Source organism: Falco cherrug, chromosome 11, assembly GCF_023634085.1.
Source record: "Falco cherrug isolate bFalChe1 chromosome 11, bFalChe1.pri, whole genome shotgun sequence".
In the NCBI taxonomy this organism is placed as follows: Eukaryota; Metazoa; Chordata; class Aves; order Falconiformes; family Falconidae; genus Falco; species Falco cherrug.
Genome location: NC_073707.1, coordinates 34,133,329 through 34,141,978, shown reverse-complemented (window position 1 = coordinate 34,141,978; position 8,650 = coordinate 34,133,329).

Here is an 8,650-nt window from a genome sequence, read left to right as displayed (position 1 = left end):
GCACCATGGTTGTGTCTGAAGCTTTAGACATGCAAAGCCACCTGTAAACTTGCAAATTGTAAAGGCTGCTATTGACAAATATGTACCTTCAGTCACTTGGGAATTCTTAAAAAAAAATCTCTTCTGCACTATGAGCACTGACACAGTCACAGTCATTCTAAATGACATTTTTCATTGTATGGCAACTTAAAAGTATCTGTAATAGCTTCAAAGAAGATTGTGGTTATTTTCTTAATGATTAGAAAAATTATGATTATTTTGTATAGAAGACTAAGCTTCAGAATATAACTAAAGTACAACAGGTTTCCTTTAATGACATACAAATCAAAAACTTATTTACCAGGACTGTGGTATAAGGATAAATTACCAATTTTAATCACTAGTCATATAAAAAATTCCAGGCACTGTCAGAATACTGAAGTTCATAATCTCACCTTTTGGAATCTTCTACACATCAGCATTAAATGGAGGATTCTGCTTCTGTCCAAATGACTGTGGCCAAAGCCAAGTTTTTGAAATCTGACCAAATCTATGATGAAATTCTGGAGTTTCCAAGGTTGGCATCACATGCTTAAAATTATTTTTGTAGGTTTGTATTTTTTTCCTTTGCATGGATGAAGGCCAGTGAGTGGTTCAGTGGAAAGATCAGCTTGTACAAGTTGCATATGCCCCATCTGTACATTAACGAAGGTAAAAATGAGAAAATGTTTACCTTCTCTTATACTACTTAAATTCAAATTCATTAAATTCAAAGTCATTCCTTAGTACACAGCTAACAGAGATGTTCATGTATAGGTGGGTTATTTGGTTTATTTTTGTTCAAATTCCCATCAGACTGAGGAAGAGGAAAAAAACCCACACAAGCAGTATCCTTAAAATTTCCACATTTATGTGAGGGTAAAAACAAGAGTATTTCTTTGCCTTGGTCCCTTGACTCCTCTAAAATTACTCCTTCTTGATTTGTGAAAGAACTGCATGATGTTTTTATTTAAAGACAAAACAAAAACTTCTGACAGGCAAGATTTTTCCATTACTACTTTTAGTCACACCTCACCAAAACTTGAAGATATTTGCATGGCTAAGCACACTCGTATTATCTTTCTCTTAAGGAACTCAAAAAGCTAGAGGCAATTTAGCTTCCCAAGCCTGTATTATTATTTTCAGAGGGTGTCTGAAGGGCAGGAACCTCTTTCTCTGGTAGACAGGGCCTACAAAGACTGAGCACCTAATTTAATTGGTTAAATTATGAGTCTGCAGTTTGGTGTCATGAATATCCCCTTACTGTTTTGCAACACAACACTTCTCATACTCAGTATGCTGAAATGCTGACTGTTCTGAGCATGACTCAAAATGTCATTGAAAATATAAAGCTGATCTTTTACTTGAAAAATTTTCCCTGAGGAAAGAAAAAACCAAAACAGAATATTCTGACAAAAAAGCCCCAACAAAAGCTCCCAGTGAGACTGAACTGAATCCCCACCATTTCATAATACCCTAATCTGAATGATGTGTCTATAGCCTGCTGCTCATGCTGTTGTTCTGACCTCCTGCAAAACTCTGCAGGTAAATATGCTTTAAAGTTCAGGGGAGCTTCATTTGGCCTCTGCCACTATATTCTACTTTAATGTGGGAAAAAGCCTCCATCCAACATGTGAAGAATTAGCAGTCAGGAAATTGTATTTCAGCGAGACTCACTTTTACATACAGGAGGAATAATATGCCCCAAAATGCAAAGGTGTGTATGGGGCTCCAGAGTGCTTTACTACAAATCTCTGCCCACAATTATTTGTGGTCAAAACCGAGTCTCTACAGCTACTTCCAGTTGCAGCGTTTTAAACTAAAACAAATGACACTTCTGTTCTAGACACAGCATCATAATACTCTGGCAAAATGCATTGGCTGTGAGGAACAAATAATGCTGGAACACTTAGCTTCAGATTTCAGCATGAACTGCTCACTTACAGAAGTTTACAAACTCAAATCTGCAGCTGCTTTCCAGGTGTGTCCCAGGTATTTTATCCATGGATTTCAGCAGTCAGCACATGCACTTCAGGTTCAGGAACACTTCTTCAAAAAAATGGTTTCTCATCTGCTGGCATGGTGTGAGCTTTGTCCTGGCTCTGTGGCCCACTCCTCTCTGCTGCTGTCAGGGTGAGGTCTGTATTCTGCAGCTGGAGAGCCAGACAGTCACTCTGCCTCAAACACCACCATCAGAGTTGCTGGTTATGTCAAGATTTCCAGTCAGTTAATATTCCTTACAGGAACCTTGGTTTTGCTACCAGGTACAGCTCATAGCATCTCTTTAACAAGAGACACCACATTTAGGATTGAATCAGGACTTAAATTGATTGCATCAAGTTTAACTTCACCTTACATCCAAAATCCCTATATGAAACAAGCTGTTAAATTTGTAAATGCATCTGTAGTATTCTTACCACCATAATAAAATTAATAAACTTCCCATTTAAAAGCTGAGATGTCAAGACACAGTTGATTCTGGCTATGCCAACAGAGGTGCCAATATCTGGATTATGGATAAAGAGGATTGCAGAGTTAGTATGGCCAACAAGAAGGGAATTACGCATCTCTTTCTTTGATTTAAGACACTAAAATAGGAGATACAAGCCTGTGGTAGGGGAGAAATGTAAATTCACAAGACACAATCATAAAAAAACCCCAAATCAACCCATGATGAATTAAGGTTGGCCAATTCTTGCCAGTGGTTAGTTACAGTCACTAATACTACTACGGAAAAAGCTGTCAAACGAGATAATATTTTGTGCCTCCTGTCTACCAAGCTCAAAGACTTTCCACAATCAGAAGTTACTGAAAATTGGAAAGGACACATAGAGGAGCAAGATAAAGGGTTAAGAGTTTCCAGGTGTAACTTTAAGGTATTTCATTGCTCTCATCCAGCATAGCCAAATCTATCTCAATAGGCTGTGTTTGCCTAAAGATAAGCCTGTATTTTCCCCATGGCTGAGCTGCAGTCTACATAGAATACTCCGTTTGCTTTTGTCAGTGAAATGGCAGCCATTCACTTCAGGAATATTTAGCAGTTCTAGGGGTTTTCCTGCTTTGAATGTCTACCCCACACATACCATTTTCCCTCCAAATAACCAAAACCTTTTTTCAAACACTTCTAACATTTTCAAAATCATCAGCTCCATGGTTTGCAGGAATGAAATCAGCAAGTTTCCCCAAGATGTCTGGTAGGAGTATGGGTCAGTTTTAAAGTTTCCTTTCTTCTCCTGTCTGCAAACAATACCCACAAATCTGTAAGGATGCCGGATTATCATTTAAGTAGATACACAACATGATGTATATTTAAGCCTAAGGAAGAACAAATGCACAGTTGCCAGTGTCTCCATTTTATAATCATGCCTTTTTATCATGCATCTCTGAACATCCATGCCACCTTGAACTGCTTCCCAAAAGACTAGCCCCATTCTTAAACATCATTAATTTCTTTGTTACTTCTTGTAACTTAATAGGAACCAAGCAATTAAAATTTCAGATAGATTGTTCAAATCCTACAAGAAGAAATCAGCTTTTCAAAACAATCTGATAAAGGAGTATCAACGTAAAATCTCAGTGTTGTCTTGAAACAGAATTTAATGAATGATATACTCTATTGTTTCTAAATATCTTACCCACAGCTGCCACTTATTGTATGATTTGCATTTCTAACAGTGTCTAATGTTAAATGTTGATATAGCTGAATCCTAATGGTTCTGATGTAACAGGGTTATGTGCATTACTGCCAGTCTGAAGTACATAATTTGCTTTTCTCTGGGTGTTCATTCTCTCAAAACCAGAGTGCTGAATACAGCCAAATGTTGCCCATACAGCTGCAAACGAGCCATACGCCCACTTTACTGTGGATCCCTGAATTTCCACTGGGAATGAAAAAATAATTGTTTTAGAAATTAAAAAGACTGCTAATTTAAAACAGATTATTCTTTTTCTTCTCATTATTATTGTCAAGAATGTTAGCTTTCCATTGCAGCAAGGCCAGGGTATTTAGAAGAGTATAACAGGCTAGCACTGGCTGCTCACAAGGTTCCGTCCTATATTCTCTCAAATCACTTAATACTTCGGCAACAACAACAACAAAAAGTTTACCTATGAGTATAACATAAAAAGAAAGCCAGTGCAGCTATTAATGTGCACTAATTAGCATGGCTGACTTCAGAGCTGTCTATTTAATCTTTCAATCAGGCCCAGATGCCTTTCTAAAAGCCTTACTGCAGGATGGCTTTTTTCCAGTAATTGCTTTGTGCAGTTAAGAACTTCCAGGATCCAACGAGCAGAATAGGCTGCCACCCTCTGTGACTATCATGGTCTGTCTGTAACTAACGTTTATTCATTTAGAAATCATGGCTTCATCCAGTGCACTGATTCTCAAGGGAACAAACTCTCCTGACATACTGGGCTTTTAATCAGGCCCTTTCAGAACAACAAACATTCCTATGTTCTAAACAAAGAGAGGTGACCGTAAAAGCAGTTCTATAGCAGTTTATTCAAAAAAAGGTGATTTCAATATAAAAGCAGTTTCACTTTATTCAAACCTTCCTATTGTCAGAACAAGCTGGAGGGTAAAAAAATGAAGTCATGGCCAAGGACAACCAGACAGGTTAGAGAACAACTAGAAAAATGTAGATGTCAAAGAGTTCAAAAAACTTCATCCAAAATAGAGAGGCTTGAGAGAAAAAGATTTAAGACAAGGGTTTCATTTGTCTTTGCAGCATGCAAATCTACCACTGTAAACACTGGAGAAGCCATTTCTCTCTTCTTCTGGGGGGTGGGGGAAAAGCAGTGAAGATTTCCTTGCCGTTTTCAGAGAATCCCAGGCTGCAAATAAAAGAGGAAGGAAGTAATTGCCCTCTTTCTTCCAACTGAATTTAATATGGAAATTGTTCAACATCTACATCCAATCTAAACCTGACACCCCCTCAGAGCTCCAGAGGTAACCCTGCTCTGCGCCCCGGGACAAGCTGGCAGTACTGCTTTTGGCTTCACTGAAAGCTGGGCTGGGTCCCAGCTGGATAAGGCTCTTTCACTGGCAGGCAAAATGGTTTTTGAGAGAAACTGCCTCAGGCCTTGACCTTATTGTAGGTTGCTTTTACAGTAAATTCCTCCAAGAAATGCTTCCTTGCCTGCTTGCCCAAGGCCCTCTGCGGGCACCTGCAGTTCCCCTACCCTGACTGACCAGCACTGGTCTGGAGACTTAGTGCTGCAGAGGCACTGCCATCTTACCTGCTCTGCCCTCCCAACATTCCCCACCATGCATGTGTGTGTACACAGATGTACATATATACCTGTGCACACACGCTTTTGGGGGTTGCTGCTTTTCCTAATTAGAGTCTTTCTCGAATCTGCTGTCACTGAAATCGTTGGCTACATAAAACCCCTGAGGGCTCCTCGATTCCAGTGCAGATGGACAGGGAGGGGTAAGCGTGTCTAATTTCACCCTAACTCCAAAGCTGGGGAAACTGAATGCCATCCTAAACGGCACCACTTCACATCAGTGTGCAGGTTAGCAGCATGATTCACTTGAGCTCAGGTTCCAACTAATTCTTCTGTCCAAAGCAGAGCTCTCTCAGTTATTGTTTCAGTAACCTACTGAAAACATAGTAAAATTGATGCCTAGATCATGACTGCTACTTATTACCTCTTACACCTTCTTCTGTTTGCTGCAAAACCCACACACTGATAAGAATAACTAAATTTAATGCTAGAAGAAAGGCGCACAGAAGCCTCTGCTGACATAGAAGTAATGAACCGAGCACTGGTGCTGAATTCTCAGCCACACTTTTTTTTCTTCTCAATCCTAACCTTAACGGTCAGAGTTAACACTCATCAACCTCTGTACCACAAGGAATTAGTGGATGAATCAAACACAATATTATTGATACATATCCTCTGATAATAAAAATGCAGTAGCATAGAGAATGCATAAACCAAAAGGGTAGGTCCTCAACTGAGAGAAATTGCTGAAGCTAAACTGACTTGGAGATGCTGAAGAAATTACCTCAGATATTTTGTTACCTGGACAAAAACAGAGTATGTTCCACAGAGTGTCCGTCTCAACTCAGCAGCCACTTTGAGGAAACAGATGATCAGCTGGAGTCCACTAAGAGCTATCAGAATAGAGAGTAAAATGATGTTCCACTCTACTATGTTAGCGGGTTCAGTGCACCGAGACCAAGCAGGGTAATCTGTGAGGTACCTATTAGAGAAACAGCAATGTGAAGTAAATTAAATGCAGTGGGCACAATAAAATAAAATACACATTATTTTACCTGTAATATATAGAAAAAGCATATGGGGTTTTATATGCTTCAAGTTTAGAAGCCAGACTCTAGTCTTTCTTTATACCAGCATAAATCCTGCATGGGCTTGTCAAACGCAGCTGAGTCAAAAATTACTTTTCTCAAACACATCTGCTTCATTAGTTTCCCTGTTAGACACCCAAGTGTTAGAAAGACATTGCCATTTTTTTAAATGGCAGAAGACAAGTTTAAAACAAGAATTTTCCTTTCATTGATTTAATTTCAGCTGTAGGTTAAGTCCAGCTGACATCAGTACCTTGCAGAGAGCAGGAACACCCCAACACCATCATTCTAACCAGTGCATACAGCCTAAATGGCAGAGCTAAGAGTTACCACGTGCAATTTCCAGTTATTCTAGAGCCATGCTTTGCATCCTTGAGGATCATGATGTGCACAGCTCATGTGTGCCCTTTTAACTGCGAGACATGCTACAGCCTGGAAGTCAATTGCAAGAAGCTTTGTTAGACTCACTTACTCAGTGTCAGTCACTTTTTTTCCTTCAACATTCATAACTGAAATGCTCTGAACCAAAACTGGAGTGCATTGTTCAGCATCTGGCCCTTTACGCTGAACTCAAAACTCGCATTTTTATTTTCAAGTGGGATGGTAATACTGGTGATACGCAGCAGAGATTGCAGGATGCACTTCAGTGTTTTAAAGTAAAGCTGACTTAAGTTGGAGAAGGCCACAGTTTAGGAACACTGTTAGATGCTGAAGGAACTTTTTTGTAATCCTCTGACAAATTTAATCCTCAGTGCATTCAAATGCAGCTGGAACAGCTTGGCATTATACACCTTGGAATATTAAAATCTTACAAAACTTTGGTCTTTTAAAGGGAGAATATAAAATATTGCAAAAGCAGCCTCAGGTTACAGATCTGAATCAAATCTTTCACGCCTCTAGGAGGCTGGGACATGGACAACACTTTGTCTAGCTCACTTAAGTGTTTTATGAGACAGAGCAGCTGTATCAAACCACAGACTCCATTGATCTACAGGAGTTAAAAAGAAACCTACTGCATCACTAAATATAAAAATGCCATCTATAACCTTTGAACAAAAAACTTGAATAATTTTAGAGAATATTCTGAGAAAGTATCCATCTACACTGACTCTAATTTTATATTCTTTATTACACATGACTGTGACCACCACTTGAAAAAGGATACTTAGCTAGATGATCTCCAGGTCTGATCATTACAAAGAATCTTACACTTAGCCTTTCCTTACAAGGAGGCAAATACCTTCTTTGAGGATTCTGATGCTCAAAAGACTGGGCCATTTTGTGTTAAAACTCTGAGAGAATTTGTCTGACTGTTGTTTTAATGAACAGTTTCCTCCAGAACAGTCACATTGATGTTTCTTACCCTCCAGCAGTGTCTTTGAAGATATAATCCCATCCACCTGATGAATTGCAGAAGGGGCCTTGGATCAATCCCAAGGTAAAAATGATGCAACTGTATCCAGAGAAAGCAACTCCAAGAAGAGCTAGCACAATTGAAATAAAACTCTGAAGTAAAGAGAGAAAAATAATATTACTGTGTGGGGACATTGTTCACAGCAAATACAGTCATTCAGCCTACCTAGCTACTTCCTTGGGGTTGAATTTCACATTTGATTGTCCCAATCTTCAAAATTTAGAAAGAAAAATACCAGGTAAAGAATAGTAAGCACACACATGCAAATAAAGATTAAGACAGAGTTTAAGACGGTTTCATAATTCTCAGTTAAATACTGTTTGGGGATTATTTTTCTTTAAACTTGCATTTTTGCGAAATTGTTTCCCAAAATGCTAGAGGAACAAAACCACCCATTAAACATGTTTGCATCCCAAGTAGTGTACATTGAGTCATTACTGGAAAAAATAACTTCCAAATAATACAAGCAAGGGGATGAAACTATGTAGTTGGGGCACTTCATTGAAACTCCCAGGCCTTCTAGCTTCTTATTCTATTTTACAAGGATTTTTTTGGGGGGGTGAGGCGGGGTGGGTGTGCTGTTGTTTGTTTAATTTTCTTTCATCCTGTTTATGCATGAGAAGGAAGGAGCTATAAATTCTGTGACCTCTCAACCTGACTTAGAATCCTTCTCTGTGAAAGGAAGCGGAAACAGCAGAGGAGAGGGCAGAAGGATGTGCTAGATATAGGGGTCCTCAAACTTTTTAACCAGGGGGCCGGCGTGGATGAAGTGGCAGGCAGTCATCTGCGCCTGCTTGGTTTCCCCCCACAACCCCGGGTGGGGGGGGTGGGGGGTGTCTGTAAATACCAGGGGCTGGATTGAGGACCTTGGGGGGCCGTATCCAGCCCGCGGGCCGTA